Source organism: Telopea speciosissima, chromosome 9 (assembly GCF_018873765.1).
Source record: "Telopea speciosissima isolate NSW1024214 ecotype Mountain lineage chromosome 9, Tspe_v1, whole genome shotgun sequence".
NCBI classification, from domain to species: domain Eukaryota; kingdom Viridiplantae; phylum Streptophyta; class Magnoliopsida; order Proteales; family Proteaceae; genus Telopea; species Telopea speciosissima.
Genome location: NC_057924.1, coordinates 15,459,425 through 15,470,659, shown reverse-complemented (window position 1 = coordinate 15,470,659; position 11,235 = coordinate 15,459,425). Strand labels below are relative to the sequence as shown.

General features: G+C 40.2%; 1 pseudogene; it reads left to right on the top strand.

Annotated features, from left to right (window-relative positions):
* Positions 1-890: 890 nt before the first annotated feature.
* On the top strand, positions 891-2,010 carry LOC122641008 (annotated as a pseudogene).
* Positions 2,011-11,235: the final 9,225 nt, after the last annotated feature.

Here is an 11,235-nt window from a genome sequence, read left to right as displayed (position 1 = left end):
ATTTGCCTTGACCATGGGGCGTGACAACTATGGTATTATTTTCCTTCCTTTCTAGTTTGGATAAGGTATTTTAACTGCATGGTTTGAAATTCTATCTGTTTTAACTGAAGGTACCATGGGCTATTAAGGCATGGTATAAGTTTCTTCCCACTAAAGTTCTACTATATCTATTAAGGGAAAAAGGCTAGGTATACTAGCACCCTATGAGTCTATCTCTCTCTATTGCTTCTTTTGAGGGGTAAGGAAATAATTTCAAAGGGTGGAAGAGATAGACAGACATAAGGTGTTAGCATACGGTATACCGCTAACATACCTATTCCTCTCTATATCTATTATTATGTGTGAAACTACATAAAATCAGTCGATTTCAGGTTGTCAATGTGGTAATCAACTAAAACTATCTTTAGGAGATGTAGGGACTGGGGTGAGTCAGGGAGAAGAGGAAGAAAAAGAAAGAAAAATGCAGGGTCATGCTGAGCTCAACTTGAGGCCTCAATCCTGGCTCAGCCCGGCCTTGACTCACAATAATAAATTCTTAGATTTAATCCGCCCTCGTATCTCAGCTCAAATTCTGTTCAGGATCAAGGTGGGCTCGAATCCACCGGGACGAAATTGCATCCATAGGATTTGCAGCCTTGATGATCTCACAGTCTAATCCGGAATATCCTTGTTAGGTTTTCATGGTTGGATGTCTGAAATCTGATCATCCGGTTCAATCTGTGTACGGTGAACCCCATTGTCATCGGTCATCACTCTCCACTGGACCCTCACCAAAGGGGCCGGGCTGAGAGAATGGGTTTGAGATAAGCCTGCCGTTCTAGAGAAGAGAGAGAGAGAGGGGGGCAAGGCAACAGAAACAGAAGCGATTGCTCTCATGGTCTTGGATCACTGCATCATTTATTGAGGTTATCTTCTTCAACTGAGAAACAGAAAAGTTCAAACAACTGGAAGAATGGCTGCCTCTGCAACCGCTCTATCTTCTGTGCCCTCGCTCTCTACCCGTACAGCTCTTCCTACCTCTCACTTCAAACTATCCCCTGAACCCTTTCTACCCATCAATTTCTGCTTCTTATACAGCAAAATTAGGACACCCAAAACCCCACCAACATTTTCCCTCTCATTCCTCCCCAAACCCAGCAAATTCAAGCCCTCACAGGCTAAATCCAACGACATCGACACCACCTTCTTCGATGAATTTAACCCAGAAAAGGAAATTCCCTCCGAACCTGTCGAGCCTCCCGAAGGCTACGTGTCTCAACCGGCCTTCGACGAGGGTGTTCCTGAAACCGCCGCTGCCTATGAGGAGATGTATGGACCCGCCTGCAATGGCGTTAGTGTGCTCGGTAACATTATCTATGTCATGGACTCCTAGATGAAGAAGGCTACTGCGTTTGGGTCGAAGACGAAGAAGGAGAAGGTCAGGGATGGGCTAGAGGAAAGAGTGGTTCAGTTGAGGAGAGTGACTAAGGTAGTCAAGGGTGGGAAGCAATTGCATTTCAGGGCTATTGTGTTGGTGGGCGATAAGCAGGGTCAGGTTTGGGTTGGTGTTGGCAAGGCTAAGGAGGTTCTTGGGGCGGTTCAAAAGTCCGCTACCAATGCTAGGAGGAATTTAGTCACCTTGCCCATGACCAATTACAAGACGTTCCCTCACAGGTAAAGGAAACCAACAACTCTTCTCAATCTGTTTGTCTATTGGGACTCCGTTCTAGTTTCTGGTCAAACAAATCCTTGCATCTTGAATTTAAAATGAGGTCAGATATTGACTTTATTGGAAGTTTTGGTTGGGAATAGAAAGATAAATTGACCTGAAAGGCCAAATTTTATTCTTTTAATGCCCAAAACAAACTGAATTAATAACAGCCAGTCTCGGAATGCTTTCTGGATAGTGGGGGTTTCTGTGTTTTTTGTTTAGTTTTCTGAGTTTAAAGTGATTATCAACATTGTAGATCAGTTAGTTGGGTGGGAATAGAGGCTGGTTATGTGTGTCCTGTGTTCTATTGAAATGGTCCTTCGGGAAATTGGGAAATAGTTTCTTACTTGAAGGATGTTAAGTTCAGCATCTGACTTGCATTATGCATGAATCAGTAATGTCTCTGCTTCCATGGATTTTTGGGTTGGGCTTTTCTCAAAATTTCCCATTTATTTTGACTGATAAACAAAGATGGGGAGGGGAGAATACCCCTAACTAAACCTTTTCACAATGGCTTTATGTGAACAGCTCATACAATATGTTGATATGCTGATTTATCCAAATATCCTGACATTTGAACATGCAAATGCTGATCTCTAATTGTTATATCAATCAATTTTCATCATGTTTTCTTGATTTATGAGCTACTTTGATTCTGACTGAAGGAGAAGAAGAATGATTAAATAAACTGGATTGATTACTAACATCTCCAAAAGAAGAAGAAATGGAATAAAACATACCACAGGTAGACAGAACACAGAAAAGCTTTGGTTATAATTGTCCGAGGCTAATTATTTGTTTATTTTTTATTTTTTGGGGGTCAAAAGAAGAGGTTTGAGAGGGTAACTTTATGTAAAATGCTAAAAGCTCCTAACTGAGTATTAGATATAATATATGGCTAGATTAGAGATAACCAAACCCCGAGAATACCCACATTACAATATAATTGAAGCAACAATTAATTCCCAAACCCAGGCCTAGTCTAGGGTCTCTAGGCTGAAACCAGAAACTAAAAGGTAAGTACAGAAATTAGAAAGTAGCAAACACTAGGCAAACCAGCACTGGGAATGTCCTCCAAGCCTTATCAAAGACTGCCCTTAGTTAAGTGAATGTCTGCTCCACATTTGAGCCAAATCTGATGGCCAATTGCTGAGTTTTTTATAGGGTTCGAAAATAGGAACTGGTCTTCAAAAATAGAAGGTTAATGGAGAAAGCAATCTGACCAGCAGTTGGAAAAACCAAGCAGAGTCGATTGAAGAGCGGGATGGACTCTCAAGATGCTTCAAATATGGCCTCAATAGGCCTAGTAGTTGATGAGTTCTGAAGCCTTGAGCAGAATCAGGTAGAGAAATAGAGCCGCAGGTGTGCAGCTGTCCTTCACTTGAGTGAGTAAACAGCAGCAGGTCTTAATGGTGATTAACTGATTAAGAATTGTTTCTGGTCTTCACAAGAATTGTAACAGCAGTTGATTTGCAGCCTCAAAGTAGCAACAACAGCCGGGATCGAGTGGAAGAAGAAAGAAGAAGATACAAGAACACAGATAGGGGGATAGGGTCGGCTCTATCAGCCTCTCATCCTACTGCCAGGACATAAGTTGCATAAAAGCAAGTTTCATTCATCAACATAAATCGTTGGGTGGCCTCTTAGGGCAGTACAATATATAAGACCCAAAAATAGAAACAAATAAATATAAAGTTCCCTTATAAAGCTGAGACTTGGGTTACAAGTACAACAACAACACACCCTTATCCCAAATAAATGGGGTTGGCTACATGGATCCTTTCAAAAACAAAGTAGAGAAAATTGAGGTCCTCACAAAGGGAAAGGAAAGTAAGAGAAACTCAAAAAGAAATGGGATAAGAAAGTTAAGTAATGATAAATGAAAGATGAAAGTAAGAGGAAAGATGATAGCCTAGGAATTCTGGAAAATCTCAGCTACATGGTGTCGATAACGTGGATCCTTGCCCTCCAATAGGCTCTATCTGAGGTCATACTTGGTACAAGACCCAGACTATGCATGTCATTCTTCACAACCTCACCTATGGTCATTTTAGGCATGCCCCTAGCTTTTTTAGCTCCTTCAATCGGCATCAGATCACTTCTCGTTTCTGGGGCATCCCTAGGCCTCTGTTGTATATGGCCAAACCTCCTCAGGCAACATTCTTGGAGTTTGTCGTTGATCGAGGCAACTCCCACATCAGCTCTAATACGTTTGTTCCTCACTTTATCCTTCCTAGTTTTGCCGCACATCCATCTTAATCCTCATCTCTGCAACACATAGCTTTGTTATATGGCACTTCGTAACTGCCCAACATTCCACCCCATATATCATAGCCAGGTGGACAACAGTCATGTATAACTTTCCTTTAAGCTTTAAAGGAATGTGTCGATTGCACAGAACTCCGGTGGTAGCTCTCCACTTCATCCATCCTACTTTAATTCTTTGTGAAACATCATCATCTATGTCACTTTCTTTGTGTATGATAGACCCTAGATATCTAAAATAGTCACTTGGCGGTATCTCTCGCTCCTCAATTTTCACCATGTCATCATCCATCATAGTGTGACTAAAGTTGCACATCATATACTCCGTCTTTGATCTACTAATCTTAAAGCCTCTTGTTTCCAATGTCAACCTCCACAACTCAAACTTAGCGTTAATCCTTGGTTTTGTCTCATCCACCAAAACGATATCATCGACGAAGAGCATACACCACGGTACCTCGTCTTGGATGTTCTTGGTTAATTCATCCATGATAAGCGCAAACAAATAAGGGCTTAGGGCTGATCCTTGATGTAACCCAACCGGAATTGGGAATTCCTTGCCTGGCCACCCATAGATCTCACACTAGTCACCACACCCTCATACATATCTTTAATTACCTCAATATACTTTATTCCCCTCTCTTGACAAGAACATGCCAGATTAAATCTCTAGGTACTCTGTCATAGGCTTTCTCCTAGTCTATAAAAACCATATGGAGATTCTTCCTGCTAACTCTACATCTTTCCATGAGCCTCCTTAGGAGGTAGATAGCTTTTTTGTTGTGGATCTACCTGGCATAAAACCAAATTGATTCTTCGAGATATGAGTCTCTCTTCTCAAATGGGTTCAATAACCTTCTCCCACAGTTTCATAGTATGACTCATCAGTTTTATGCTTCTATAGTTATTGCAGCTCTGGACATCATCCTTATTTTTGTAGACCGGAACTACAATGCTTCTCCTCCAATCATCTAGCATTCTCCTTGTGATCATAATCTTGTTAAATAACTTGGTTAACCAACATACCCCACATACTCATAGGGCCTTCCACACTTCTGTTGGAATCTCATCCGGTCCTAGTGTCTTGCCTACTTTCATCCTTCTTTAGGCTTCTTTAACTTGCGCTACACCTATCTTTCGTACATATCTGTGATGGGTGGAGTCTGGATGAATAATGGGTTACAAGTGATGGAACCAAATTAGAAGGTAACTAGAATAGAAACTCTAACTCTGCTAAACAACTAAAACAGAAACTCTAATTTAGCTAAGATTAATAAGGACTGAAATAACAAAAAGGAAACAATAACTTCTAGAAGCTGTCCCATCGATCCTTGAGTGCCTTGCTGTCCAAGGCTTCTAGATATTGGAAAATAGAAGCACATATAATCTAAGCTGGACTCACAACACTGTTCATATGAACAGTAAATTGCGTACTCTTTATGTGAACAGTAAATTTTTTCCGACTTCTATTTTGGTCATTCTTCTCTTCATGCTTCGATCTACATCAAGATGAGGGTTGCACTTAAAAGAGTTGTTTGTCTCTGATGGAGTAGTGTATATCTGATAGAAGTATGGAAAGACTGAAAGGACTTACGATTGAAAGAATAGATACATCAACCCCCCACCAAAAAAAAAAGTGAATGAATCTAGGAATCATGTGGGATTAAATTAGAGCAGTGAGATCCCTATTTTTGATTCACTTTGGATTGGGGAATGTGTGGGGAACACATGGTAGCGTGAAAGGTAAGGTTTGGAATTACAGTGAAATTTTTTAGAGATTTAACGACGGAGAAAATATAGGTATAGGATGTTCATCCAAAAATGGGTAAGGGTTGGGTTAGGAGAGCTGCAAATACAAGTGATTCGATTTGGGAGGGGTGTATGGGGGCACATTTAAGATGCAGAGCGTAAGAATGAAAACATCTTTTGGTGTCTGTGCATATCACTGTGAGAGAACAAGAAATCATTGCTTATCAAGTCTTGTTCTATAATCTGGTTTAATCTTGTAGTCCAAATAACCCCGTCCCTTGATGTGTCTAGGATAGTACTAATTAGTGAAACAAAAATACCTGTACAAACCAGTGAAGTGACCCCATCTCCAACAGTCCAAAGATGGAAATCGTTGTAATATTCTGAACCATTCATGAACATCACAGCAAATATGATTAAGACACTTTTGGCTCCCACATAATATGGAGCTGTGCAGCAGCTACAAAATGGGAGTTCGATGGAATATAGAATAAGAATATGCAAACAAGAATCAATCCCAATGAAAAGGCAGAAAAAAATGGGATTGGTAAGTAATACTACTCCCAGACCTTGTAGTATTAGACACAAGCAAAGGGGAAATCACTTTGCGAGGTGGAGAGAGTTGTAGAGAGTTTTTCAGGTTTAGTAGAAAATTTCTGGTTCTCTCCAGTGGATTAAGACATTTGTGCCGAAACACATTAAATTCTTCATATTGTGATTGTTTGTTTGGCTTTCTTCCTTGTGATTGTGCATTTGTCCCATACATAGTGAACTGAGATCTTGATTTTGAAGAGAGATCAATGGGCGGCTCCAAGGGTGGAGGATTAGAGCTTTCTTAGGAACATGCCAAGGTCCTTCTAGAACTCTCAGTTTGTCTTCTTCATGACTAAAATTAAATAGATAGAACCCATTTTCAAGGAGTAAAACCTCCATTGAACCTGAAATCTTCCACACTTTGGATAATGTCATCTTGACAGCTTCAAAAGAAGGACAATGTCCTAAGAAATAACCTATAATAGATGATTTATAGCAAGCCATTTATGCAGAAAAACCTCCTTGGAGCATGAGGCGGTGCGAACTCCGTTTAACATGGAAGGCTCTACAAAGTGGAGAGAATCCTTCTTCAGTAGCATCATTTGCTAAAGAAAATCGAGAAGACCACCCTTTAGCAGGAGATGTTGATTCATTACCACTAAGGTTTCCTCCATCTGTAGAAGTGGAGAAGAGAAGAGAGGAGAAGAAAGAAGAAGAGAGAGAGCTGTAACTTGGGAGTCACAACATTATGTTGAGTCTCCCTGGTGGAGGGTCGGTTAGGAGAAGAGGGGAAGCTGGGAAGAATCAGAGTTGCAGGAGGAGAGAGGAGAAATCGCATAAGAAGAAGGGGGGAGGGGGAAGAAGAGTGCACATGCACACAGCCCTCAGGCTACTCAAACCATAAACTCAATTCATTATTCAAAATCTATTCAACGATGGGGAGTTACACCATATATAAAGAGAAATAAAAGACTCCTAAAAATAAAGACTAACTTTCTAACTAGGAAACTAATTCAAATAAGGAAACTAAGAACAATTAGAAAACCAAATATCCTACTTAGCTAACTTCTAAAATAAAGAGAATAAAATAAACTAAAAGTCATTATTTCCCCAAATAACATAAATTCCTAAAATCCTACTAAATTCCAAAAACTCAATCTGGACCCGGTTCCATAGTTATCATGGCGGCAAGGCGACCATGCGTTTTAGAGGGTCAAAATTCAAGGTGACACCGCCATGGCGCCCAAGGTGTCCAAGACGACCAAGGAGCCTGGATGCCATGGCAACGGCGACGCCTTGATAACTATGCCCGGTTCATCTCCATCTGGATACCAAACTGGGTTTGGGTCTGTCCAAGGTAGTGTATCTGCATCAATTCCTCCAGTGTTGAGAAAAACTCGTCCACGAGTTTTGTAGAATGGTAGGAATAAAAGCTCACTAGCAGGGGCTATAGGTTCCATGTTTGCAACTTGAAGAAAATCCAAAATATGAAGCTTTGGGGGTGCATCCATGGCTGGAAAATTGTGGGGAAGAACAAACTTATGATGTGGAATAGCTTTCACTACACTAGAATCCGTCGTTACTTGAGCTACGATCTGCTCATCTTCCGTTGCCACTATTGGCTGCTCTGGTTGAGGCTGTATCACCGTTGCTGCCTCTTTTGGCTTGGAACAAACATCATCAACTAACCCATGAAGAATGAATGTCTGGGGCATGTGAAAAGGATGTAGAGTGCACAAGTTTTCGTCAAGATCAATAATGCCTTTTCGTTCTTCTAGCCATTCACGACCCAATTTAATAACATGCCGAGGAGAATCAAACACTTCACAATGAGCACCATCACAATAATAAGAAACTGGGACTTCGACGAATACATAATCCTCAGAGTGAACAATGATCTGGTCGTTCTTGGATAATATCTCTACCACAGATCGTGAGACAAAATTGGTGCTTGCCCTTCATCAATAAACAACACAGCAAGCTTTCCATTGGGCAATCAAACTCTAAACAGAACACAAAATATTCCATGTCCAGAAGAAAGTAATCAAATCAAAGAGTTAATGGCAATCCCATAAATGAAGTGAAAGATATAACAATAGGCAGAATTGAGATTCTGGGAAACACATCAGAGGAGCATCACGTATAGAGGAGGGGGTAAACTTGGGAACTAAAGAAAATTTAGGAGAAAATGGAAACAAGAGACATCAGAAGAGTAACTTGGGGAAAAAATAAATTAAAAAAAAATAAAGAGAAAAAAGGATAATTTAGAGTATTGGTAGAAAGAGGTGCAATTCTGGAAAAATAAATTTAACCCTTAAAACAACTAAGCCGTTAGAAGGGAGGGGTACTGTTGGAAAATTGGGAGTAATGGGAGAACTTATCGTAGGGGGCAGAAGACGTTATGGACTTGCTTTCTACCGCTGGAGAACCAGAGAGGAGATGGTGGGAGAAGTGCAGCGAGCTGCAACCGAGGAGCTCGATCAGCAGTGGAACTTCGATGACCAGTGATGCATGCTGGAGATGGAGTTCGAACCACAGCTGCTGAAATCAGGTGCGATTTCTTTTTTCTTTCGGTGTCAGTTCTCTTGCTCTCTCTGCACTTTTTTTTTTGTTCGGTTCTGGCAAAACCAAGAAGCAGGGGGCAGTGAATGTTAAGCGAAAACGAAAACAAAGGAGGTGGTGGGATGGGGTGCCGCTGGGGATCGAAGAGATTGGGGTGGGAATGGGAATCAAAGGGAGGGAGAAATTTTATTTTATTTTTTTGGTTTGCTGTTACAGCGAGGAAGAAAGAGAAGGTGGGTTGGGTTTTGCTAAGAGGGTCGAAACGAAGGGGAGTTGTGGTCGCTGGAGTCGAAGGGTGATTTTTTTTATTTTATTTCACTGCTGCTGGTCGTATAGCAGAACAGTAACGGAAAGAGAGAATAGGGAAGAGAATGAGAGAGGGTGATGGGGAACGAGATGGATCCTTCGGCTCTGATACCAAATTGGTGGAGGGCCTGTTAGGAGAAGAGGGGAAGCTGGGAAGAATTAGAGTTGCAGGAGGAGAGAGGAGAAATCGCATAAGCAAGGGGGAGGGGGAAGAAGAGTGCACACGCACACAGCCCTCAGGCTACTCAAACCATAAATTCAATTCATTCTTCAAAATCTATTCAACAATGGGGAGTTACACCATATATAAAGAGAAATAAAAGACTCCTAAAAATAAAGACCAACTTTCTAACTAGGAAACTAATTCAAATGAAGAATCTAAGAACAATTAGAAAACCAGATATCCTATGTAGCTAACTTCTAAAATAAAGAGAATAGAATAAACTAAAAGACATTATTTCCCCAAATAGCATAAATTCCTAAAATCCTACTAAATTCCAAAAACTCAATCTGGACCCGGTTCATCTCCATCTGGATTCCAAACTGGGTTTGGGTCAGTCCAAGGTAGTGTATCTGCATCACTCCCATTTCATTCAATATATAATAAGACATAACCCTATTAAGGGCATAAATGGAAATACATCATCAAAGTCAAATTACTGTTCACGTGAACAGTACCCGTGAATACTGTTCACGACACTGTTCACAGTGCTGTGAACCCTTAATCAATAACTTCTAACATTAAGGATATCCAGCATCTCTCACCATATTTCCTAGAGTGCTCTTTCGTCTATATTCCAAGGTTCATCAATTTGGTTTCTGGCACCTTGGCCCAGAAGGTATTGTCGTTAAGGTGTGCGACAATTTGACTTATATCCACTCCATAGCTTGTCCATCTCTGCAACAGGGACTCCATGAGCCCATCATGCTTTGATCAATAAATGACTTTTAATCCAAATAAATAAAAAAAATCTCGTAAACCATATGGGCACAATTTGTGGGTCCTTTTCGGGGCAATCAAAGGAAATCAAAGACATAGAGTAGAGCTTGTAATGCAAAAGTCGACCTCGAACCAGGGAAACCAGCGGGAGATCGATTGCAACCAAGATCGATACAATGAAAATATCAAATTAAAAACTGCAACTCTTTTTTTTTATTGCTACTTTTTTGTTACATTTGAAGAATAACATAAAAGGATAAGAAGAAGAAGAAGACGAAACGGATATAGAAGAGAACGGGGTAGGGGAATGGCTCTCTCAGCCTGGGTCTCTTACCCACAACTATCCCAGCTGTTGAAACATGGAATTTCTCCCATAACTGATGGCAACAAGGCCTGAAAATTATTTTCTCCAAATCTGTTTCTATTACAAGAGGGGCTGCCTATTTAATGGAATAGGTCAGCTTACAAAATAAAAAACTTAAGAAATAAAAACTCCTAAAAGAAATAGCAACTTCTAAAAAAAAATAGAAACCTAATGAAAATAGAAACTAGGCTTTATAGTTCAGCCAACATGCAAGGAACAAAATTAGAAACACAATAATGACTGAATTAGAAACTAGGCCTAATAAAAATAGAAATTAAATAAAGTCTTCAAGTTGCTTTCAATCTCCACCAGTCTGTCCATATCAGCCCCAAATCACTGTTCATATGAACAATGTCATGTAAACAGTAACTCATGGTACTGTTCACGGTATTGTTCACGTGAACAGTAACTTTTTTTTTTGGAATTTTGTCTGTCTTCTTCATGCTTCGATCTACATCAGCATGAGACCATCGTTAATGATGAAGATAAAATCATTTGAGTTTCCAATCAAATTGATTTGGTCAACATTGCTAAGTCAACCTTTTAATGGCTAGAATACTAGAGGCTAGAGCCCCAATACCCACTTGCATGTATAAAGTGGTCATCCACAACTCTCTATCTATTTTTTTTTAAAGGGTAGAATTGAAGGGTCCATTCCACCATGCTTTGCTAAAATGTGTAGATTTTTGGAATTATAAAAAGATATTTGTGGCAGTAATGATAAACTGTCACTAAAGATGCACTTGTAGTGGTGGTAATATAAAACTGCCACTGAATGTGTTGAACTCAATGCGCTTTTACTGTTTGCAAAAACTCTCTTTAGAA